Consider the following 26,648-nt stretch of genomic DNA (forward strand, 5'->3'; position numbering starts at 1 on the left):
CAGCTTGGCATAGTTTGGTGTTCTTGTACCCACTCTCGCGAGAGTGAGGATTAGTGTATGCTTGTGTAGCTACAGATAGACAGTCACATGGCTCACAGGTTTTTGCAAATTTTTGCAGGTAGTTTCTCTTGTGGGATATATTTTGAGCTAGTTTTCTCTCTACTTGCATATATGGTTATGTGCTTTATGCTCAGTTCAGCAGTTTGTCTCAATTTATGCTTATAGATAGCATATTGTGGAGTTGTTTTATGCATATGCGAGCATCGGTCGTTGGTCATGGTTTTCATGATTGTGTAGTGGCCAAGTGATCTCCCACTTTGTTGCCATTTTGGCATTCACTTATGGCAGCAGACGTCTATGACAGTGAGAGATGGGGGTCTCTTTCTTATCGATACATATACGCTGTTGGCACTGTGGTCACACAGGGCACATTAGGCACCATTGTTTCAAACGTATGAGAAAACAGCAGAGATGTATGCAAGATCCAGATGCGGATTTGACACATGTCAAAGAGGTAATGCCACTAGCAATCTAGGCAAGTGATGATGATGTCATGCTTGCCTCGAGTGTACCTCTTGCATATTTGTCTATGGATAGCACACTTTCTCCACAATGGTTACTAGATAGCGATGCTACTTTCCATGTCACACCATGTCCTGAGTGGTTCATTAAATTTTCTAGTGGGAGTTTTGGCTGTGTGCACTTGGATGATGGTTCGTCATTTGACATAGAGGGTGCAAGATATATTTGTTTGTCTTTTCCCAGTGGTGCGTCATACACGTTACGACATATTCACTACGTTCCTCAGCTGAGATAGAGCTTGATCTTAGTGAGATAGTTAGCAAACTTTAGTTGTCAAATACTGCTTAGAGAGCAGTCTTTCCAAATGCATTGTGGTTCATTAGTGATTGTCAGAGGAGCCCACATTGGCTTGGTATATCCTATGTATGTGTCTGAGGTTTGAGATGACATAGTCTTGATTTTTTTGTTGGCATGCTTTAAGCAAGAGATGAGACGTGTCTCCTTTGTAGGTGAGCTCCACCATGCTCATGAGACATAGCATTTAGCTATGCAGGACCGTGCCAGTAGACTCTATAGAGATAGAGGTAGAGCAACAGTGCTCTAGTGAGACACATTAAGTTTTGTCAGAATTTGCGCAGGCAGAGGTTGAGCAGGTCTCCTCCCTAGAGACACAGACAGAGATGACAGACATGGTGTTCTTTGGTATGCTCATGGTAGAGGTTGATGAGTTGGTGCCATGATGTAGAGTTTTTCCTATGGGTGAGAGGGATGTAGCTATCCTAGTGTCAGTGTTGACACATCCATACGTGATGGGTAGTCCTGATGATGCAGTATATGCAAAAAGTGCGAGGGAGGTGAGTACAGCTAGGTTTGCAAAGATTTTGTCAGTGTTCGGGTGTCTCATGATCAACTTACTAGTGTCAAGGCCCGATCTAGCAGCTATAGTGGGAGCATTTGCATCAGGGGTTGTCAATCATGTGATGATTGACACAGTGGAGTTTTGTAGACCATACAGAGTAGTCTATGAGATTTACATGTGGCTCTAGCGTGGGTATGTATGATTGCCTTACAAGAGCCAATACGATTGCATGTAGATCAACTGAGCGAGCAGTGGGTGTAGATTGAGAGAGTCTCTCACCTATTTTCTTGTACATACTAGTAGTTTAGCTAGTAAGACCCACTTATCACGCACATTCCCTTTTAAGTGGGAGATTGTTGGGATATAGGCATTTGTGCCTTGCCCAGCCGCCCAGGCTATGGGCGCCCGCCCACTGATACCTTATTCTTGTGTACGTATACAAAGAATAAGGGGTAGCTCATACTAGAGTCTTGCTCCACCCACACATTGTGTACTCTCTCCTTCTTACATGTATACCGCACCACGAACGCACACATCCACGTACATGCACTCTTCAACATAAGCCTCCAAGAAAGATATGATTGTGAAATTTTGACTAAGAAATGTATTTTTGGGTTTTGATAGATGTAGCACATGTTATCAAGATAACTTCATTGTTATCTAGAACTTCATCAAAGCTATGTGTTATCTTGGATCTTAATGGCCTACTATTACAACCTCGTTACGACGTTGTTTTACAAAGATCCCAAAAGTTCCAAAGTCTCCAAGTTGGCAAAAATTGGGTGGTTCTTTGGCCAGGGTGTATGGAGTTTCTTAATGTCTTGTTTGATATATTTCATGTTGGAATTGTTTCATGGAATTTGTTCAACAGATTTGCTCCACAATGTGTTGGCAATAATAAGGTGTTTAGAGACTCATGCAATGAAGAATTTTCCTTTCTTCATGATATGGAGTCAAGAAAATTGCTACAAGCATTCAAAGACCGTCATATATTGACCCGATAAGATGGGGGTGGAAGTAATGTGCAAACCTTTTGAGTATCTTTGAAATTAGCTGGAGATATTTGCAAATGTACAAGGACAATTCTACTTGATGATAGCCCTTACAAGGGATGTCCAAATCCATCAAGAATTGTATCTTTTCCACCTTCTTTAATGGAAATATTTCCAATTTAGCCTTTGATTGAATAAGTTTTTCCATACTTAGTACAATTAAGCCCATCAAGTGATGCACGTGGGGTTGTCAAATTGTATCGCTACGGTCAATAGCCTATTCAATTTGGACATGCATTGTATGAGCAATTCAAAAGTGTTATTGATAGCTAGACCAAACCTAGCGATAGTGATGTCTCATCTTCTCAATCAGTTCAATCCAAACATCTTGGCAACCAGCATGGAATATTTTTTCAATAATGTATCAACTCTTACTTTAAAGGGCCTTCTCTATCAGAAGGATTGGCTTTGTCAATCACGAACACAACAAAGCATGCTCTTTTTCCATCAAATGGTTCTCAAAGATCAAAGCTGCAAAACTTCCTTTGACCTCAAATTTAACGGACATGGAAGCTATGCACAAAGCTCAAGAGTTGGGCTATAACAAGAGTGACATAAATGGAGGATCTGCTAAATGTTTCATAGATAGCTTACAAAAATTGTGTTCCCACCAAGGATGATATCAAAGCCCCATGATGTAAATTCCACTCTGATAGAGTGAACAATTCTCAGCTATAAACTTGAAACTTCACACAATAGATTTTCGTCAAGATGCACCTTTGACAACACATTTTTACATTACTTTGTATTTTATACTTTTGTGATTTCAAGTAGATATACTTGTACATTAGTTTATTTTGTATATGATTGTTTGTTAGTACTAAACTAACACGGACACCATTTTTCGGAGTTCTCTTTGTAAAGCATTTATTATTTTGATAATCGAAAATATTATAACTCGTAAATTCTCGGATAAAATTTCTAATTAGTGAGCCGGGGATACAAGCTTCCAGATTGTATCAGCCAGTCATTTCCTAGCTTTGGTAGAACTCCAGATTATTAGTTTTGACCACCCAAAAACTTGGCTAAGGTATAAAAGCCAATTTTTGTAAGTTTTTTAGAAGTTTTGGATAAGAAAAACACAACGTGAGCTAACGGTGCTCACTCCTCTCCTTCTCACGCTTCCTACTTCCTCGTCGGTTGTCACATTACAGTCGCGTTTGTTACATTGCAACCGCAGGTAAGAGCATTGACGTAAGCAGTTCACAATATTTCGTAGCTTTTGGCATCGCCGACCCGCGGCCTAATTTCATCATAACTAGGAATTTTCACTTTCAAATAAAAAACTAAGCACATGCAGGATATTGGGGCATCATTGCTAAGTATTTAGATGCATTCTGGGTCGAAAACGACTAGGTCAAAAATCCACTGTTGTTAATAATCGTGATTTTGGAACTTGACCTGAAGTGGGGTTTGAGACCATAAGCATGTGTGATTAGGTCTTATAAAATTGTCCTAGAAGTTTCTTTACGTTTGGATGTCATTTGATGTTGTAACGGATGTGATTTGTTTATCGATGAGCGATTGGCTTTTGGTGATTTTAGTCACTTGACTGTAGCTTGAGTTAGATGCGAGTTGTTAGTTGTTTTCCGAGAGATTGACAACCTCTTGTAGCTTCATGCACTAGTCGAGTCAGCTTCGTCCCATGGATTGACAATTTAATCGTGGTTCTCGCTAATACTGCAATAAGATAGGATAGTGAGGTTAGACATGCGTCCCACATTTGGCGCCGCTGCCGGGGATCGAAGAGACCTAAACTAGGGAAAAACATGAGCGTCTTGTGTAGTTGTCCTTTACCTTCCTCTAGGTTCGCCTAAAGTTCAAAACTTTCTTTTAGAAATCGTATAGCTTAAGATTGTCGTCTTTTGCTATGTAGAGGTAGCTTGGAAGTAATCATACTTGTTGAGTGCCTTTAGGATTGTAGGATTGTAGAAATAGATTAGGATTTTGAGAATGATTGGTAGACGAGACAATTCTTAAGATCAGTGCTCAAAAAAACATAAAACACAAGAAAACGAGTGTTTGTGGACACTTTCCACAACCCCATTGCATGAGAATCTAGGAGTAGGGTAAGTAGGATCCGAGGTGGATATCAAAACATTACTCTCTCTGAAAGAATCAAGTGTGAGTTGTTATTGAAAGTTATAAAATTTCAGGTCTACGGTTAGAAATAGCTCGAAAAGACTCGAAACCACTCAATCCTTGACTGGAGAGTAAGCTTAAGAGTTGTCTGAACCAGTTGGTAAGTTCAAAGACACTTCGAGGTAAAAATTTCAAGAGTTGGCCAAAACTCAGATTATATACTTTTTTTATATATTTTAAGCCAAATTAAGTTTTGACTTGATTCATAGGCTTAAAATAGCTCATATAAAAACTGTCTTTGAAAAATTTGCAAAAAAGTACTCATTTCAAGCCTAAAGTTAATAATCGTGATTATTAACTTTCTGCTCTAAATTGACCAAGGTTCATACCATTGACTTATTGCATGTGTACAAACAACTTTTGTAAAGGCCCAAGAGATTTGGATCACTAAACTGGCAAGAAACTGGGTAAAAACTAAAATTTGTATTGACTTTTTGAATCTTGAGTGTAAATTTGGAAAAAAATTATCCAGACTTGTTGAAAATTGATTTATAGGCTTATATTGATGTGATAAACATGTGTACATGCTCAGTTGATCAAAAATTTGTAAAAAGTTATCATTTGTAAATAATCACGATTATTAACATCTATCCCATTTTTCAACTTTTTGACCAAGTAAGCATACCACTAGTTTTAACATGTTGTAATAAGCCCAAAACCCAAATTTGGTAAGGTTTGGATCACTCGATTGAAAATTGTGACCAAATTTGCAAAGTTAATCTGCGGATAGATAATTGATGACCATTTGACCAAAAATTATCCAAACTTGATGAAACTTGGCTAGTGACCTTAACTAGAGGTGCTTAACAAATCTCTGTCAAATTTGGGACAAAAAGTTGAAACATATAGCTAAAGTAAATAATCACGATTATTTACATCAGCTTCAAAACTTGAGAAATTTGCAAGTTTGAGTATAACACAAGGTCGAGCATATCAAGTAGACCTCACAAATCAATTTTGGTGAAATTTGGATCACAACAGTGAGACTTAAGCTAGATTCTCAAAATCAGAGTCTGCGGACACAAAACAGTTGATAAACTTGATCAGATTTTGTCCAAACTTGTTGAAACTTGTCCAGAGACTTTAACAAGTTGTATACTTGCCAAACCAATCAAAAAAGTGTAAAAATTTGATAAAAGTAAATAATCGCGATTATTTACTTCTACTAACATCAATTTTGACTTTTGAACTTATACAATGTTAGACCAACATAATATAAAGCCACAGGTAAATTTTGGGTTCAATCAGATCGAAATTAGTACGTGTACACTCAATTTCCAGGTTGCAGATCAAACCTTTGAATTTTTGCTAAATTCAAATGTGAAAGTCAAATTTTGACTCCCATAGCTCGATTTGAAGTGATACACAGAGACCAATCGCGAGAGTTATCAAAAACTCTATTGTCTTTATAGAAGAATATCTAACTTGATCAAATTTGTACATGAATCAGGTTGCAAACGAGGAATCGATGGCTTGACGGAAAGTCGCAATCGAATCAAGTGAAAATTGACGACAAGTCGATCCAAAGATGAGTATTCTATCCAGGGCTTCATAAGTCTATATGAACCTTACATCTGGTCGTGTACTAGGAAATCAGGACATACTCGGAGAAACCTCCAGTAGAGTATCCAACGAAGAAAGCGTGAATCAAGGCAATTCCTTGCATACAATTCTTGAAGAAGTCTCAGACACTTTTTCAGATTCAACATCCGAAATGTCTTCTTACTCGACTCGCTCAGAAATCGGAACGACAATGCGCTATAAGCATATACTCTCTTTTTACAAGACTAACAGTTATGGAGCCCAGGTTTACTTGGACCCTAACGAGGAGTATGTTATTCGCGTTGATGACCATGGTATTGAGTTCGAAGAAGAGATTAGGGCAAACAAACAAGAAAAAATGTACATGGGCAGAAACAAAACTCAGTATATACAAGTTGAAAACCCTGATGTGGTAGACAAATGGCGATTAGAAGTATACACCATAATCCCAGATATGTCAGCAAAAGAAGGACCACCAACTTTAGAATTCGAGGGATACGATCAAGTAGATTTGAAGCCCTTGAAATGGCTTAATACGGATAATTTTAGGATCGGGGTCTATTGTTGGGCCCGGGGGATTCACTATTGGTAATGGGGGGATGTCACCTGTGTGCATCAAAATTAGAGAAACCCCCCTATGTACATTATCTTATATGCTAACCTACCCCCCTACATACACACAAGATACGGACGTTCTCGCAATGAGCCATCCCCCCTCATACGGATTTCGTACAGAATGTAATGACCCACTATTTTATGTATATTAGTAACATAACAATTTTAAAAGCACATGCTTTTGCAAAAATACATGTTAAACTCCAAATGAACAGAAGTGTACATTGTAGTGTGTTTTCATTTGCAATAGACGTTAAGAGAAAAACCCATGAAAAGCAACAAATATAATGAATACTAAATTAAAATAAACCAATCGTTTCAATGCAATTTGTCAAAAAACAATAACATTTGCCTTGTAAACTTATACAAATCTCAATCTCAAAACATACGATACTAGCCACCTACTTAGTAAGCTTCCCACATGGGATTTAAGACACACATATGAAATGGATTGTTCTGTAAATAACAAATAATACATACTCTTAAACAACCATGAAAAACTTCACTCATCAAATCAAAACACATTACAAAACAACTCATTAAAAGATTAATCTTTTTGAATAAAAACAATTATATGTGATATGAATGCACGTGTATGCTTAAGCAAAATGCACTTTAAAAAAGAACTATCTGTATTTAATTTTGAGTTTGTACATAAAATATAAATCTTAAAAATTTCTCCAAAGCCTCCTTTGCACGGAGACCTCTTTCTCAAAAAAAATCAGTATACCTTTTTCTTGGGCTCCCACATGGGATCTTCATCACATAATTTCTTTTTCCAAAAAAATTGTCCACCTCATCTTGGGCTCCCATGTGGGATTTAAGGATTATCTTACACTGTTCACCTCATCTTGGGCTCCCACGTGAGATAATGATTATCTTAAGTTTCTCCAAAGCCTCCTTTGCACGGAGTCCTCTTTCTCAAAAAAAAAAAAGTACACCTTTTTCTTGGGCTCCCACATGGGATCTTCATCACATAATTTCTTTTTCCAAAAAAATTGTCCACCTCATCTTGGGCTCCCACGTGGGATTTAAGGATTATCTTACACTGTTCACCTCATCTTGGGCTCCCACGTGGGATAAGGATTATCTTATACATTAAAATGGATAGCTCAAGAGACCCGGTCAAGCCATATGCATAGGTAGAAGAACTGAAGGTAAAAATCGATAGCTCAAGATGGCACACCCGGTCAAGCCATATGACCATGTGACAAATTGAGACTAGAGAATTTGTAACTACATGGAAAAAAAACTAACAGTCTTAAAAACTTTAACGCTTTTTATCATAAAAAGAGGCAAACTACACATTTGGTGAGAATGGATAGCTCAAGAGACCCAGTCAAGCCATATGCAAAGGTAGAAGAACTGAAGGTAAAAATCGATAGCTCAAGATGGCACACCGATCAAGCCATATGACCATGCGACAAATGGAGACTATAGAATTTGTAACTACATGGAAAAAAAACTAACAGTCTTAAAAACTTTAACACTTTTTATCGTAAAAAAAGGCACAACTACACATTTGGTAAGAATGGATAGCTCAAGAGACCCGGTCAAGCCATATGCATAGGTAGAAGAACTGAAGGTAAAAATCGATAGCTCAAGATGGCACACCCGGTCAAGCCATATGACCATGTGACAAATTGAAACTATTAAATTTGTAACCTGAGGAGAGCTAAACATGCTCATATGATTATCTTAACCATTATATTGTACCTGACCTATGTCCCCTTTCCTAAAACCAGTTATATAATAGTTCTTTGCCTCACCTTTGCAACGCACCTTCCAAGCAAAACTAGCATGAAAATCAAACTTTGGAATTCTCATAAACAAATCATACTGGCTAACCACTGCATCGAAGCGCCTAGACTGTGAAGGCGCTTTGTTTGTTATTAAAAAAAAACATTCGTTATGTGCCATCCCTACCCGGCTCTCTGAGCTTGCCGCGCCTAGCCTCATTGCTCACCCTATGCTCCATGGTGACGTATTCTCCTCCCTGACACCTATGGTCAGTCTCCACCTTTGCTTTCATTCTCTTTTGCTTAACACCACTAGGGCATCTCCAAGGACCTGCGTACTCACCTGGGAGAGCATTTTCAAAGATTTTGGAGATTTTTCGATTATCTTGCAGCTAGTACCACCTAATTGATATGTATTCCTAATGGCTTCAAAAAAATAAAAAACCATTGATTTTTTTAGAGACTCCAATTTCAGATAAGGGGTGGCAAGCGCATACATCTTCATGCATCATGCCGCCATCCTCATCCGTTTTGAGTGCCGGCCCGTCCTCATCCTAATGAGCTTAGTCTGGCATTTTTATGCAGTGCAAATAGTAGTCATGCATCTTGGCCCATCCCTAGATTGCTATGGCCACCACAAGCACGACCACAAGTCATGCATCGCTTTGCTTGCAAGGTGTTGGCCTCCCATTGTGAGCGTCAACACAAACTCTTCCTCACATCGTCCTCATCCTTGCTGAAGAAGTCTAAAAAGAGGAAGCTTTGCCACTACAGAAGCTTGCATCATAGTGTATAGACAAACATCTCAAGCATAGAAACAATATATAGTTTACAGATCAACATTAATTGAAGAAAGAGTTTGTGGCAAAGCCTTGCTAACTTGAAACAAATTTGGAATCCAGCACTGGCTGGAAGTGGTGAGCGTAGATCTAAAGCCAATGTCTACCAAGTGAGGGGGGATACTAGGAAGCTAGAGAAGTTAGAACAGTATCGGTGAAAATTTCACTTAAAAAAACCTGACAACCTTCACTGAGGACAGATCTGAACATTGTTTTCAAACCTTCACTGAGGACAGATTTGAACATTGTTTTCAAACAAGACGATTTCACAGGCTAGCTACATAGTCAAATATAAACAAACTGACAACAAATTCATTATACCAGACATAAATGGAACTGTAACATCAAAGAAATGGCAAAGAAGGCATGATGAAACAGCATTTCATAGAATAAAATAAAATAAAGAATGATAGAATGAGATATTAAAGGCACTCACCTTGAAGGTAGTCGCAATTTTCAGCCTCTTTGCGGAACGTCATTTTAGCCTCTCTCTAGCTGCACGTCAGTGTCGCCGATGTATGACCCCATGGGATCAATGTCGTGCTCTGTGCATACCACCTCCCAGAACTTGGTGCTGATTTGGTTGCCGCATTGGCCCCCTTGCAAAGGCTCCTCCGCAGTCAAAGTGACAACTTTGCCGAATGACAAAGGTACCGAGCACTATCTACATACCCCATGAACAATTGTACAGCTACTACTGTAAAAACCACTCCAAACCCTCTGATACATGTTTCGCCTCAAGCCTTTACTTGTGTTGAAAGCTGAGCCTCAGTAGTTTGTAGTTGAAACATTAAATGAGGGCCAAATACAGTATATAGTGTTTCAATTCCTATAACTAATATCTGCTAGACCTGTGGAAAAATGTCACACCACAACTGTTCTTCATTTGTGCAACCTAGTCCTAGAGAAATTATTAACCACGTAATTTAAACATTGCCAGACCATTCATGCTAAAACATCTTTACCCATTGCCTGTAGGTGGAACTGAGCAAGCCAAGACTGCATCAGTTAAGGGCGGGTAGGGCTCCTCCCATCCTGTTCAACCAATAATGTCACTTCTATCCAAAATATTGAAGCAATAAGCAGACTCGTGTGTATAAGACATCTTGCATTCACCTTCCAAAGTAGCCGAAAGAGGTGATTCCACAACATGGACAAGATATTGTTGAACTATCAGGCCACCAAACGAATGCCCCACCAAAACATGTGGCTTGTATATTCTAGATCGAACAAAGTGAGCTACATCCCTTGCATGAGACTAGTAACTCATCAGAAAGGAGATCAAAAATAGAATATTGATGTATAAGTACTGAACTCAGATATAAAGCATTCTCGGGATGGAAAATTACCTGAAGAGTTCCCCAGACTCTTGAAGGTGGAGTGTCACTCTGTCCCTGAAGTAAGGACAAATTGTCAAAACTTCAAGTTCGCTTCAGAATGAAGATCTCAACAATGCAGACGGTAGCCTCTACCAACAAAGCAAGACTCATTTTAAACCTCTAATAAGGCATTGGAAAAATTTAGTGACTTTATACAAAGAACAAGACGGAGGATTCAAGCAGCCTGCAAAGAGCTCAAAGATTTGCTAACATGCAAGGTAAGTAAACCATTCAAAAAATGAAGAGTCATTTACTAAAATAAAAACTTACCGAACGTACTTAACCATAGTAAAATGTGATGTTCAATGAACTTCATCTCGAAGGCATCTGCTCCAAAAATACGCTCCCTCACATAGTAGGGTTGATTAAAGTAACCAAACAACCCGAGTTAAGATAACACTGGCCCTTCGGCATACCTTTTCACATGCTTCCCATCCATTGATGACTGAACAGACAGATCAGCTAGCTTGCTCACGGGTACATCTGCATAGCGGTCATCTTTCTCTCCAACTACTCAGTCGACCTTACTTCACTGCTCCACAGCAGCTCCCCCTTATCACCCCTTCATGTGGCTCCGAATTTGGCCCTGGCCCTTGCAGCCTGCGAGCTCGCTCCTTCTTTGTGGCCCATTTTTGCATGCTTCAGGGCTTGTAGCCCACCGTGGACACCATTCTGAGGCCTAACATTTCCCATGTCTCCAAGTGCTCATGGATTTTTCTGAGCAGTAGCTCGATGAAACCCCTCGCATGCTGAAATTTGCAGCTTATACGGGGCTGGTCATGGAGCTTTTAACGGACAGGGTGACGATGCTTGTGGCTGAAAGACAACTCAGAAGGGATTTGCCCTGTCAATGCCAACCAGCTATGGCGACCAGATTTCCCACTTGATTAAAAGGGATGTGTGCGAGTAGGTCGGTACAAATTTTTGAAAAGGGTTATTAGGGAGAATGTGCAAAGATTCGCTTCGATTGTGGGAGCCTAGGAGCATCCGTGGCAAGGAACGTAGGTGGCACTAGATGTGGATCCAAGGTCAACATGTTCAACCACATGTTTGTGCTCTGAGCTTGCACACATGTAGGCAAATAAGAGTGGCAATAGCAGGGGATGAAGGCGGCCTACTTCGCGGGTTTTTTTAACATGAAAAGGTGCAGAAGTTGGGCCCACGGCCTCGCACGATGCAAAGGCATGGGGCAAAAACTGCCTCTGAACGAGAGGCCATGAGCTCGATTTCCACCTATGATGCGAGTTGTACCTCCTCATTTTGAAGCTTCCTATGTGTTGGCGTACCAACGCACAATCTGAACAACTTGTATGCAAGTGCATGGCAGTACCCCTCCTTCCTGTCTTATAGGCGAACTGCGTCTGGATGGAGTGCTCTCTGCAGCTTTCGCGATGAGCGTTGGAGAGGGGGAATGGGGAACACACCCGACACACAAACAGCTACCCCTATATAGCTTAGGGTATTCACAACACCCCTGTCCTCTCGAAAACACCTTAAAAAAAAGCAACTCACACTAGCAGGGCCTCACCTGCACTTCGCCCGACGCACACACGCTTTGCACAATCCTCAGACAGCTACCACACCGATCTTGCCCGCTTCCAGCTCTTCCACATCTCTACACCTCTCTCTCTTTCTCTCTCACACACACTGGGGGTCCGGGGGACGCACGCGCTCACACACACCCTAGAGACAAGCAAAGAAGAAAGGGGGGAGAGACGATGCCAAAATCGACAATGAAAGCTTCTCCTTCAAAACAAAAACACCTGTACAAAATCCATATGGCCTTCTTGATCGCAACAAGGCCATCACCTGCTTCACACAGAGGGGCACACACCTCCCTCGCCACTTGATTACGTCGGCACACACATCTACAAGAAAATTCAACTATGGCTTCGCTTCGACAGCAGCCTTTCCTCTTGGTAGCCTTCGCTGGCTCCCTCTTCTTCCGAGCCCTAGTGCTCTCAGGTCGCTTCATGGACCACACTTCACCATCATGTGTCGGCTCGGACTGTCGAGCACACCCGAAAGCCCCTTCTCTTTCTCCTCCGCCTTCCAATCCTTCCTTTTTTCCTTTTTTTCCCCAAGCCAAAAACTCGTCGAAAGAACTCCCCCTTCTTTTTACTCCTTTGTTTCTTTTTCAAGGCAAAATCTAAACATTCTTTTTTTGGCAGTAGCGCCCTCTCAACCCAAGCCTTTACTTTCCTTCTTTTTTTGCCTTTGCTCCTTATCTATACTAATAGATAAAAGGGAAGGGGATTCCGCCCCCCCTTCCCCCCCCCCCCCCGTGCCACGTGGCGACTCCTAGAGAGTTAGGACCTTCAAGCGGGCTCTCAGTCAAGCATTTAAAAAAAAAACCATCATCGTCAGCCGCCTACTCAAGTTGGCGCGCCCGGCGATGCGAGGTGTTCAATGCGGGTGGGAGAGAGAGAGAGAGAGTGGAGGTCCTGCTCCTGCTTTCCTCACGTCAAGAGAGAGAGAGAGGTCCTCATAGAGAGCTCCTCTTCAAGAGAGAGAAAAGAGAGAGAGAGAGAGAGAGAGAGAGAGAGGTCTGCCCGCTGCTCCAGAGAGAGGTGTGCCTCTTACGCTGCTCCAGAGAGAGAGGGCTACTTCGCTCCTGCGGCACAGAGAGAGAGAGAGAGAGAGAGAGAGAGAGGGTCTCATTTTCCTACCACACTGCTGCCAATACATTGCTCCTGAGGGTATGCCTCGCGTCATTTTCCTGAGAGGGTCTGCCTCACGCCATCACCATCGCAGGAGCTACTGCGGCTCCTCATCCTCACACCATCACCATCGCAGGAGCTACTACGGTTGCTACTGCACGACCGGCCTACTTCTCCCCGGCCTACTGCGGCTCCACCCGACTACTGCACCACCGACGGCCTACAAGTAGCGTAGCACTCTCTCTCTCTCTCTCTCTCTCTCTCTCTCTCTCTCTCTCTCTCATTCCCTGTTTCCACCTTGCAGAGCTGGGCCTGTCACCCTGCATGAACTGCCGCCGTGGGCACATGATTCCGCCGTGGGCATTAAACGCATGAAACGCCCCCCCCTCGACCTGCGCCTGGAAATGGAATGTTGGTTCTGTAGGCACAGGAGATTTTACGTTATTCCAGAGATGCAAAAAATTGTATCAATGTTGGTTATGTAGGCGCAGGAGATTTTACGTTATTCTAGAGATGCAAAGAATTTGTGTTGTTTATGTAGGCCTTTTATTTTACAGATAATTGTGACATCATGCCTTTATGTAGGCTTTTTGGAGACATCATGTAGGTTTCATTATTTTACAACATCATGCCTTTTATTTTATAGATAATTGTGACAAATTACTTTCAGACAAATTTGTGTTGGTTATGTAGGCTATGGAGATGAATTGCTTCATTATTTTACGTGATTCCAGAGATGCAAAAAAATATTTCTATAGATACAATATGCTAAAACTAGAATTTGTGTTGGTTATGTAGGCTTTGGAGATGAATTGCTTCATTATTTTAAGTGATTCCAGAGATGCAAAAAAAATATTAGTATAGATACAATATGCTAAAACTAGAATTTGTGTTGGTTATGTAGGCTTTGGAGATGAATTGCTAAGCACTAAAAAACGGATCTAGAAAATAGATACAAGGGTGCTTTCGGGGATTTTAAAATTTAAGGGGTATTTTGGGAATTAGCACAAAAAGTGCTTGAGGAGCTTCCTGTCCAAGATGTCAAGGGAGAGAGAGAGAGAGAGAGAGAGAGAGAGAGAGAGAGAGAAGTAGGTGTGTGTTGTTTTTTGTTGCGATCGATCCTCGCAAGGGTGCATTGATGTCCAATAGTAGGGTCAGGAAGCTTTGAGCTATTTTAAGAGGGGTCATTTATAGACCTTGGCCCTTCGAAGATTCCTACCTAGGATGTCGTCTCTTGGAATGCACTGATTGCGGGAATGCACTAAGCCAATATTTGCGGCCGTCCATGAAGTTGCCAATCACGGCCCACACCTACTGCGTGTCAATGCCCTTGATATTCCACTCGAATGCCTTGCCACATGTATTAGTGTTGCCACTACCCTCCTCTATAGCCCGTAGGCGTACATATATTCTCTATTGTGGTAGCCGCCAGCTAAATGACCACCAAAGAACCCTAAAGAGATTTTCCTCTTTCCCCTCTTCAACATCCTTGGCTACTCACAATCGTCAACAATCAAGGAGAGCTGAGTTCTAAGCTAGATACACAAGGAGAAGATGGTAGAGAGAGCATTCGAGTGGGAGATGGATGAAGTGGGGTTATAGGTGAAGCTTCAATGGAGGAGGGTGTTGGGTCCAGCTTGAGGATCGCAAGGGTTGGAGATGGGAAAGAGCGTGAAGGTGCTTAGTCGTCCATAAGAGAAGCGTGGGAGGGTGGTATTAAGGATGGTGTAGGAGTAGCGATGATGGAGCTGGTCCATTTCTAGAAGCTTCTCGGATATGAAGAGGTAGGGTGTTGCTGTGGAGGTCATGGTGGCCTTTTCCACACAGCCTAATTTTTGGAGTTGGCCGACTGAATGCCCCTTCAATAACCCAAAGAGGTTTTCCTCCTACTTCTCTTCAAAACATCAGACAGAACTCCATCTCGATGTTGGGTGCTACTCTCGCACAAACAATGATGGGTACATGTATGAGTGCTACGTCACAGATGTTGTAGAACTATAGAGAGAAGTAGGAGAAGAAGAAGACAGGTTTTAAAGTTGCAGGCTCAACCCCATAAGACCTCAAGCATCAACAAGAGTTGAACTCACGGATGCGAAGAAGCTTTGGGTTGTTTTCGGCTAATGCGAAGCGAGGGTGTCGCTTCAGATGCAATCACATACGCTTGCATCTTGAGGGCAAGGGTCACGGTCACAAAGCTCTAGGTTGTTTTTAACAAATGCAAAGAGAGGGCATGTCTCCAAATGCATGAACCTTGAAGGTATGTGGCATCACACAAGATGCTGATATGGGCACAAAAAAGCATGATAATATTGTAAAATTGGGGTCGTTGAAAGAAAACGTCGTGCTTGGCACTACCTTGGTCGACATGTATGCCAAATGCCATGCACTTCATAAAGCACAGAAAGTGCACGAGGAGATTCAGACCTAGGATGTCATCTCTTGGAATGCACTGATTGCGGGAAATGTCTAGCTTGAAGTGGCCAATAAGCATTGAACCACCAATTGCAGCCAATATTTGTGGATGCCCACGAAGTCCCCCATCACGGCCGCATGCAGACATACGTATATTCTCTGTTACGGTAGCCGTCGACGGAATGCACTGATTGCGGGAAATGTCCAGCTTGAAGTGGCCAATATAACATTTCATTTCAGCTCCCTCCTCTCCACGTGAGATTGAGACTGTGAGTTATCATCATCAATGCCCGAGGGTGTTCGGCATGCAGCGGTGACCACATAACCTCATGCCCCCGCACCCCTCACAGCTCTCAGCATGGCGCGGTGTTGACCATCGACTCTCACGCAGGCTCGCCATTGCAGCCTTCCTTCATCCTCCGGGCTACTGTAGCAGCACACGTGAGCCGGCTACTGCATTAGCGCACGCGGGCTCCCCCGCACCCGCCCCTCACAGCTCTCAACATGGCACGGTGTTGACCATCGACTCTCACGCAGGCTCGCCATTGTACCCTGCAGCAGCGCACGCCATCCTCCTCCGGGCTACTGTAGCAGCGCACGCGGGCTGTCATCGCTTCTCATCGCCATCGTCATTTTGTGGGCTCATCGCCAGCTGAGCCGGCTACTGCAGTAGCGTATGCGGGCTCAACATCCTCCTTCCGACGTCTGCAACAACGTCATCGTCATCTCTGCGGGCTCTCATAGACCTTGGCCCTTTAAAGACGTTTAATATAACATTTCATTTCATCTCCCTCCTCTCCACGTGAGATTGAGTCTGTGAGCTTGAAGTGGCCAATAAGCTTTGAACCACTAATTGCAGCCAGTATTTGTGGATGCCCACAAAGGCCCCCATCACGGCCCACACTGTGATCGAGAATGCCTTGCCACATGTATTAGTGTTGCCACTATCCTCCTTTATCGCATGCAGACATACGTATATTCTCTGTTACGGTAGCCACCGACGGAATGCACGTCAAGCGGGAAATGTCCAGCTTGAAGTGGCCAATATAACATTTCATTTCAGCTCCCTCCTCTCCACGTGAGATTGAGACTGTGATTTATCATCATCAATGCCCGAGGGTGTTCGGCATGCAGCGGTGACCACAGAACCTCATGCCCCCGCACCCGCCCCTCACAGCTCTCAGCATGGCGCGGTGTTGACCACCGACTCTCACGCAGGCTCGCCATTGCAGCCTTCCTTCATCCTCCCAGCTACTGCAGTAGCGCACGCGGGCTGTTATCGCTTCTCATCGCCATCATCATTTTTGTGGGCTCATCGCCAGCTGAGCCGGCTACTGCAGTAGCGCACGCGGGCTCAACATCCTCCTCCCGGCGTCTGCAAGCAGCGTCATCGTCTTCTCTGCGGCTCTCATAGACCTTGGCCCTTTGAAGACATTGAATATAACATTTCATTTCATCTCCCTCCTCTCCACGTGAGATTGAGTCTGTGAGTCACTGTTCAGGAAAAATGTATTTCAGCTTACTATCGTTTGAGTTTTAAACTGGATCAGAGCCCTATGTGAGTAGGGCTAAGCATTGCACAACAAGACAAATAAATTAAAGTGTACCTCACTCGAAGATTGGAACAGCTCCCACCGGACACTAGGTGACACTCTTAACAGTTGAGGGTTTCAGATAAGCGTTGACAACATCTTGAGCGCACTCTGTGCTACCAGACACTAGGTGACACTCTTATAACAATATGACACTCTTAACAGTTGAGGGTTTGAGATATGGCAACGGATATCACCCTGAAAGACCTCTTGGTGGTGTGAGCTACACTTTTTGAAACGCTAAAAGTTTAGGTTGGAATCCCCTCCATTTGGTGCTTGGTTTTCCAAAGTCTACCAACAGTTACAAAAAATAGGTCTCATAGACCTTGGCCCTTTGAAGACGTTTAATATAACATTTCAAGCTGTTTCATTTGATACCTGTCCTCTCCACGTGAGATTGAGACTGTGAGTCAGTGTTCGGGAAAAGGAGAAATTTCGCCCTTGAATTCTCTGTTACGGTAGCCGCCGACGGAATGCACTTCAAGCGGGAAATGTCCAGCTTGAAGTGGCCAATATAACATTTCATTTCAGCTCCCTCCTCTCCACGTGAGATTGAGACTGTGAGTTATCATCATCAATTCCTGAGGCTGTTCGGCATGCAGCGCTGACCACAGAACCTCATGCCCCCACACCCGCCCCTCACAGCTCTCAGCATGGCGCGGTGTTGAGCACCGACTCTCACGCAGGCTCGCCATTGCAGCCTTCCTTCATCCTCCCAGCTACTGCAGCAGCGCACGCCATCCTCCTCCGGGCTACTGTAGCAGCGCACACGGGCTGTCATCGCTTCTCATCGCCATCATCATTTTTGTGGGCTCATCGCCAGCTGAGCCGGCTACTGCAGTAGCGCACGCGGGCTCAGCATCCTCCTCCCGACGTCTGCAGCAACGTCATCATCTTCTCTGCGGGCTCTCATAGACCTTGGCCCTTTGAAGACGTTGCTCGAGGTGGCGATGGACCTGTAAAGAAGCAAATTGTAGATGGACTAGGTATCATCCACACAGTATGCTCCAAAATTAAAGCCTCATGTGACAGAGCGGAGGCATCACAGGTTTACTATAGAGAGAGCATTCACTGGTTGAGCCATTCACAATATGAGAAAGGGGTTTATCTTCATCGTCTAGAGGAGCTGATGTAGCTACAGATTAATGGTATTTTGCAGCAACAGAGCTCAATGCAAGGACAACTTTCTCGCATAGAAAGCAACCAGGCAAAAATCATGAGTCTCTTGTAGAGGTCCGTTCTTGACAAGGATAGCATTGATTTCAAAAGCATTGTGCCTGAATTACAAAGTACTAGCAACAAATTGATTGCCATAGCAGTACAACATAAAACAGGTGTCTCCGAAGTTAGATCTATCTCAAACAAGCTCCATGCATTGGTAATGACCCATTGGCCCAAGAAGGGGATTAATGCCGTTGGAGATGTTCCATCCAGTTCAAAGCAGGGCAACCCTTGCAAGAAGTGAATTATGTAATCGATAGTAATACTCACTTCTTTCTCATTATAGACTTAGCGGATCTATATTTTGGTGGCTTTGGGGATATTGACTACATTTTGGGGGAGGCTTATGTATGTAGTGGATACCAATTTGCTCACGACTCTTGGTTGTCTTCTTTGGATACTACATTCTCAGAGGATCTCCATAATTGTAGTATTTTTTTTGCCACTGTGTCTTTTGGGTCACACCTCCCATTCCCCGCCCCCCCTCGCCCTCTCTCTCTCTCTCTTTCTCTCAAGTTATGTTGCAGTGAAACTCTCTCTCTCCCTCTCTCTCTCTCTCTCTCTCGCTCTCTCTCTCTCTCTCTCTCTCTCTCTCTCTCTCTCTCTCAAGTTATGTTGCAGTGAATCTCTCCTCTCCCTATCTCTCTCTCTCTCAAGTTATGTAGCAGTGAATCTCTCTCTCCCTATCTCCCTCTCCCTCTCCCTCTCTCTCTCTCTCTCTCTCTCTCTCTCTCTCTCTCTCTCTCTCTCTCTCACACACACACACACACACACACACACACACACACACACATACACTCACACACACAAAGTATTCTAGGTGTGTGCAATGTCTGACTTCTTTCTAGCTATGAAAAATGTGAAGCACTTCATAAAGCACAAAAAGTGGGAGAGAGCTTCCTATATAGGATGCCGTCTCTTTGAATGCATTGATTGCCAGATATGCCCAATTTGGGTAGGGTCAAGAAGCTCTGGGCTATTTTTGGCAGATGCAAAGCGAGAGTGTCTCTCCTAATGTAATCACATGCACACCATTGCCGACGTGGTATTTGCTTTTGATTGCGTAAACGGAATGTACACAACAACCCAAGCCTCAATGCAACTCTACCAACTCAAATGGGGACCTGTCACCATGGTAACTCTTCATAATGAAGCACTTCGGGGCTGATTTGGATGCACCTTTGAATCCGTCTTGAGCAAAGGTTTCCAATGGTCATTAATGGGTTAACGTGGCGACTCCTCAAGGGTCAGGGGACGTCAGTCGGCGAGAATCCGGTTGACGTGCAGGCTAGCGCGTTGTAACTAATGCGGAAAACTGCCGGCTGAAACTTAACCAACAATCGTTGGTGGGCTAATCGGATGGACTCGCTCCCACAACTATATCCTTAGTAGTAGTTAGATGAGATATAGAGAGATAGATATAGAAGTATATAGACATTTACCATGTGGGTTGGCAAGCCTCCTTCACTGACTCTCTCAAAGAAAGATAGACATAGTTGGGAAATCCTATCTTCTCCATACTCTCTTCTTAATTCTCTAGATACTAACCCATATATACCTGTGAGTACCTATAAGAGTTATTTTTTGGACAAATGGCTATTGGTCCAAAGGTGTTGTCTCCTGGACATGCAAGACGCAGTAGGATATGTCAAGCCTCTCGAGCTACGCGACGTGCAACAGCACGAGATAGAGTTCGACGTTCTCTGGGTGAGATTGATGTGCCTCGCTGGGAAGATTGCCAGCATTTGATAAACGTGAATCGATGCAATGAATTTCCTCAGGGAAGGATTGCACTAGATGTAGATAACGAGTCAATTCTCTTGCAAATTTATGTAGGGATTGAAGTGGAAGACAATTTGGAAGCCAATAATGGAGATGTTCTTGAGGAGCCTATAATTGTCTCCAAAGAGGGAGATTACTCCAAAGTTGAGACACTTTGCCTATCTATCACCTACTTATATTCTGAGACCACTTCCTTGATGCATATCTCTATGTTATCTATTTCTCATGAAAAGTGTATTCTTCACAACATAGGCAACTTCGATTTTGCATGTTCCTTTTGTGGTGCTTTAGCTTGGAAAACGGAAGCAAAGACCATTCGCACATTTGTGGGGAAGAGTTGTTGCAACTCAGGAAATGTTTCTTTGCCGCCATTAAGTGAACCTCCTTTAGAATTAAGGGAATTGATGCACGGGGGTAATACTAGAAGTAGAAAATTCTTGAAACATATCAGAGCATACAATAGTGTGTTGGCATTTGCTTCTTTGGGAGCTCATATAGATGAATCTCTCTGCCAGAGAAAAGGAATCTATACCTTCAAGGTGCATGGATCTATTTATCATAACATTGGTCCATTGATGCCAGAAGAGCGATCAGGTCAAATCCCTCGCTTTGCTCGGTTTCATTTTTTTGACACTGAGAATGAGTTGCAAAACAGGATGAGTCATGTTTTGAAACTCAAACCAGATGTTTTGGAAAGCTTGCAATCGATGATGCATCGAGTAAATCCGTATGTTCAAGCTTTTAGGGGGTTTGCTACAATGGTCCAAACTTCCAATATTCTGGAGATTAGGATGGTCATTACTGAGAAGCGTACAAATGGCTGGCAATATGTTGCTCCAACAAGTGTGGAAGTTGTTGCAATCATGCCTGGTCAGTGTGAAGAGAGCAACATTGGCCATCGTGATATTGTGTTGAATCTTTTGGGTGGTGGTCTAAAACGAATCTCAAATTGCCATAGGTCATACATGCCTCTATTATATGTGTTTCTATTTCCAAATGGTGAAGAAGGTTGGAATCCTTACATACCCCAAGTGAACAGAGCCGAAGTAAGCAGAGAGCGAGTAAATGGAACTACAAAGTATATTTCTACAATGGATTTCTACAAGTATAGATTGCAAATTAGAGATGACACGACACAATGTCTTTTACGTGGTGGTAGGCTACTGCAACAATATATTGTTGATGCATATAGTTGTATGGAGGAGTTGAGGCTTTTGTGGGTTCGTAATCATCAAAGTGAACTTCGCGGTGAGGTGTATCAAGGCTTGACAGATATGGTTGGAGCAAGAGATGGAACAAGGGATGATAGAGAGCTGTTATTGGGTGCTAATGTTGGAAGAAGGGTTGTATTGCCTTCTTCGTATGTTGGTGGCCCTCGCTATATGCACCAGCTGTACCAGGATGCCATGGAAATTGTACGCAAGAGAGGAAAACCTGATCTCTTCATTACATTCACATGCAATCCTGGATGGAAGGAGATACAGGATGCATTACTGCCTGGACAAACATCCAATGATCGTCCTGATCTTACTGCCCATGTTTTCTACCATAAGTTCAAGGATTTGATGGGCTTACTGATTAAGAGAGCTATTTTTGGTAAGGTCATTGGACACATTTCAGTGATTGAGTTCCAAAAGAGAGGCCTTCCTCATGCTCACATTCTATTGATACTTGCATCTGAGCATAAGCCAACAGAGACATTGCATTATGATAAGATTGTGTGTGCGGAGCTTCCTAATAAAGAAATGTTTCCACAGTTGTATGATGTTATCAGTCGGTGTAATGTGCATGGCCCGTGTGGAAAATTGAATAAGAATGCTCCATGTATGAAAGATGGGAAGTGCAGGTTTAAATATCCTCGAAGCTTCAGTGCATCGACTACTGTGGCTAGGGATGGATACCCAACGTACATGAGGAGGGATGATGGAAATTACATTCTTCGTAATAAAGTGCAAATGAGTAATAAATGGATTGTTCCATACAATCCATTTTTTTCAATAAGGTACAATGCACATATCAATGTGGAGGTTTGCTCCACTATATCCGCTGTGAAATATCTCTACAAGTATGTGTATAAGGGACATGACAGGGCCACTGTTGTTCTACAAGATAGTGAAGGGCTTCTAAATGAAGTTACAAACTATCTTAACGCTCAATATGTATCAGCATCTGAGGCTATCTGGCATATACTTGGGTTTCACATGCATCAAGAGAAACCTGACATACAACGGCTCCAAGTTCACTTGCCTCATCAAAATCAAGTCATCTTTAGCGACAGAGCGACTGTACAGAGTGTGGTGGAGGGATATGTCAGCAAAAAGACAACGCTCACTGAGTGGTTTGTTGCAAATCAACAATATCCAGAGGCCAACAATTTGTTGTACATAGACTTCCCAACAAAGTGGGTTTGGAAGCCAGCAAGTAGAACATGGACTCAAAGACAGATTGGTGACATGATTGGAAGAATGTACCACATTGTTCCCAATGCTGGAGATTTGTACTATTTGCATATGTTACTCAACATGTGCAAAGGATGTAAGTCTTTTGAGGATATTAGAACCTTCAATGGACGAGTATATGACACATTTAAAGAAACATGTAATGCACGAGGATTACTGCAAGTCGATGATGAATGGTTTCTTTGTTTGGAAGAAGCTTCTTTTCAGCAAACAAGGCAACAATTGCGCCTACTGTTTGTAGTCATTTTGGTTTTTTGTGAACCAATACATCCTGGTGCATTGTGGAATCGCTTCTGTAAGGAGCTTTCTGAGGACCATGTATATCATATGAGGGTTCGCACAAATGATGTGAATATATGTGAACACATTGTCAAACTTAGAGACAATGCTTCAACACTATGGAAAGAGGCTCTCGGATTATTCTGGAATGCCCTAGGTGGATCACACCTTGCAAATTATGAGTGAGCATGGAGTGCTTGTTGAAGAGTTCATGTATAACAGAGAGGAACAAAGAGTATTGTCTGCTCGAATGGAATCATCTTTCAATGTTGGGCAAAGGGAAGCTTACAATCGGGTTTTACAAGCAGCTTGCATGAGCAGAGGGACTGTTTTTTTCTTGGATGGGGGCCAGGTGGAACGGGAAAGACTTATCTCTACAATGCTTTGCTCTCTCGGATACGCGGAGAGTCCAAAGTTGCTTTGGCATGTGCATCGTCCGGGATTGCAGAACAGCTTCTCTACAACGGAAGAACTGTACACTCTAGATTCAAGATCCCTATTGATATAACTTTTGAGTCCACATGTAACATTAAAGTAAACAGCCAGCTTGTTGAGCTGTTGCGAATGAGTTCACTGATCATATGGGATGAAGCCCCCATGGCTCATAGACACGCTTTTGAGGCTCTTGATAAGACACTAAGAGATGTCATGAAAAATGACATTTTGTTTGGTGGAAAGGTTCTCCTCCTTGGTGGTGATTTCAGACAGATATTACCTGTTGTGGGCAAAGGGGGAAGAGAAGACATTGTTAATGCATCTTTGTGCCACTCATACATTTGGCAACGTACAGAAATCATGCATCTAACACAGAATATGCGAGTGGTCAATTGTTTAAGTAATGTTATTGAAAGAGAGTTTGTGCAATGAACACTTGATATTGGTAATGGCAATGTTTGTGATGGGGACATACTTGATAATGTGGCCCTGCCGGCTTGCATGATGCTACCACAAAATAATTTACAAGCATTGGTTGCTTGCATATATAGAGACCTTGAAACACAGACTTGCCATGCATCTTTTTTCAAGGATAGAGCAATTTTGGCTCCACGGAACAAGGAGGTGGATACTATAAACAATTTGGGCTTGCAGCAATTTCCTGGTACTTATAAGGAATATGTTAGTGCGGACTTAGTGTGTGAATCAAATTGTGATAGCATTTTATTCACAAGTGAGTTTGTAAATACTTTAGATCTTGGGAGAGGCTTTCCACCGCATGTTTTACAATTGAAGCAGAATGCTCCAGTTATGTTGCTTCGCAATTTGGATCCAAGAAGTGGTCTTTGTAATGGGACACGCTTGATTTGTAAGCAATTCCACAGCAAAGTGATTGAAGCAGAAATCATTACAGGGTCACATGCAGGAAATGCAGTGTTCATTCCAAGGATTGATTTTCTCATGGGATCTAGAGAAGGTCTCCCTTTTTATTTGAGACACCGCCAATTTCCCCTACGTTGTGCTTTTGGGATGACAATCAACAAGGCGCAAGGACAAACATTGGGAGTTCTTGGATTGTATCTCCCAACACCTGTTTTCACCCATGGTCAACTATATGTGGCAATGTCTCGCGTGAGATCGTCTTATGCCATCAAGGTTGTGGTTGGTGATAGTCACTTAACAAGCATTAGTAGACATGGAGATCAAAGAACATACACTTCTAACATTGTCTACAAAGAGGTGTTACAATTGACCTACCCCCTGCCACCCCCTTGCCATGGGGTTTAAAGTGGCTGGATATGTTTCATCCAATAAAAAAGCACGGTGACTCTCGCAACTATTTCTTTGTCATTTACAAGCTTAGTATCTTCTTATGAAACATGGTGTAGCCTCAAGCAAGGTATATTCGCTGAAACAATTGACTAAGATTTATTAGTGTTGAGAGATTTATGCTTCATGTGCTTTTTCATGAATTTCTAATCCTTTATGTATATGTATATGTATGAATGAAGATGGATCCTAATGCCTCTGTGACTTACACACTAGGGAGACGACCTCGACACGTCCGAGGTAAAATATTGTATATGTGTGTTTGTGACATTTCGATACTTTAAAGAATTTAAATCTCACAGTCAACGATTATGTATTAGATCCACCATTATGGAGGGGTCCAATCACAACCATGTAGGTGATTCATCTACTCGAGCACTTGGATGTAGCAAGGTTGTTAACAATGTTGATGTTGATATAGTAAAGTAATAACTTTTGTGTATCAAAATAACTGTTTAAGCTAATAGCTTTTTGTTTGGCTATAGATCACAGTATTACCCAGAATTCTTAATGGTGGGTATATATCATGCTTCATATGATCCGAGTTTACTGTGCTACATTCAAGTTGCTATTCAGAGAGGATTTAGAGAACGTGTCACCATTGCAGAGTTAGGCAGAACCCGTCCAATTAATGCTATGTTTGCTCAGAATCTTAGTCTCGGTGCTTGGTTCCTACGTGTTTTTGTGTTAGGATCTCTTCCTACAGTGATTGGTAGATGTGTTTTACATCGTGGGCCATGGGTGGTTCGATACCGCAGCAGGGCATGTTGTAGACTACACTTTTGAGCGTATAAATCTTAAGTCTCTACGCATGTTATATTTTTTGACATGGGAAATATCACTTACTCTATATATGTTAGTGCAAATTTAGTTTGAAAATATGTTGTGATGACTTTTGTTTAGGTTGTTGCATAAAGGTTTTCATGTTGTCCATCTTATAAATTTCAAACACACACAGTACCGCTCTCTCTCTCTCTCATCAAGCATGAGAGAGAGAGAGAGAGGAAAGGAGAGAGAGAGCTCTGTCTCTCTCTCTAGCTAGAGAAAGAGAGAGAGCCCAACACATGGACAACAAAGAGAGAGAGAGAGAGAGAGAGAGAGAGAGAGAGAGAGAATCCACCCAGTATGTAGACAAAGGAACATGCTCAAAAAAAACCAAGGTTTAGTGTAATCCCACCTACAAAATTTGAGATTTACCTCTACATTTTAAATTTGAAAGACTGCCCTATAGCCCTGATGACTGCGAGAGAGAGAGAGAGAGAGAGAGAGAGAGAGAGAGAGAGGCACCAGAAGAGGGCGGCTATACTAGATAGTCGGACAAAACTCCCGGCTTAAGGGTAAGAGGGGCCATGCCGCTGCCAAAGCTCTGCACTGTTTTTGATAGATGGGGAGAGAGGGAATCTCTCCAAATGCAATCACGTACACTTTGTGCTTGAGGAGCTTCCTATCGGGGATGTCATCTCTTGGGATGCATTGATTGAGGGATATGCCCAAGTTGGACAAGCCCAAGAAGCTCTGGGATGTTTTCGGCGAATGCGAAGCAAGGGTGTCTATCTAGATGAAATCACATATGCTCTCAACTCGAAGGCAAGAGTCGGGGTTAGGAAGCTCTGCACTGTTTTCGATAGATGGGGAGAGAGGGCATCTCTCCAAATGCAATCACGTAGACTTGCACCTTGAAGGAATGTGGCATTACACAAGATGCTGATATAGGCAAAAGAATTTGCGATTATATAATTGTTAGTCAGGGGTCATTGAAAGAAAATGTTGTGCTTGGCACTACCTTGGTT

The 26,648-nt window shown here is 42.6% G+C and overlaps 1 protein-coding gene across 2 annotated transcripts in view; it reads left to right on the forward strand.

Moving 5' to 3' along the window:
- LOC147455442 (uncharacterized) overlaps positions 1-25,730 on the forward strand; it is a 139,577-nt gene extending 113,847 nt beyond the window's left edge. The window contains exons 3-5 of one of the 2 annotated variants that reach the window (XR_015188356.1): positions 25,041-25,098; positions 25,179-25,251; positions 25,344-25,730. The gene's annotated coding sequence lies outside the window, so the exon portion shown is untranslated. The remainder of the gene's footprint in view (positions 1-25,040; positions 25,099-25,178; positions 25,252-25,343) is intronic. The other variant, XR_015188358.1, reaches the window with a different exon arrangement.
- The last annotated feature ends 918 nt before the right edge of the window (positions 25,731-26,648 follow it).

Source organism: Adiantum capillus-veneris, chromosome 6 (genome assembly GCF_014529385.1).
Source record: "Adiantum capillus-veneris isolate H3 chromosome 6, ASM1452938v2, whole genome shotgun sequence".
Classification (NCBI taxonomy): domain Eukaryota; kingdom Viridiplantae; phylum Streptophyta; class Polypodiopsida; order Polypodiales; family Pteridaceae; genus Adiantum; species Adiantum capillus-veneris.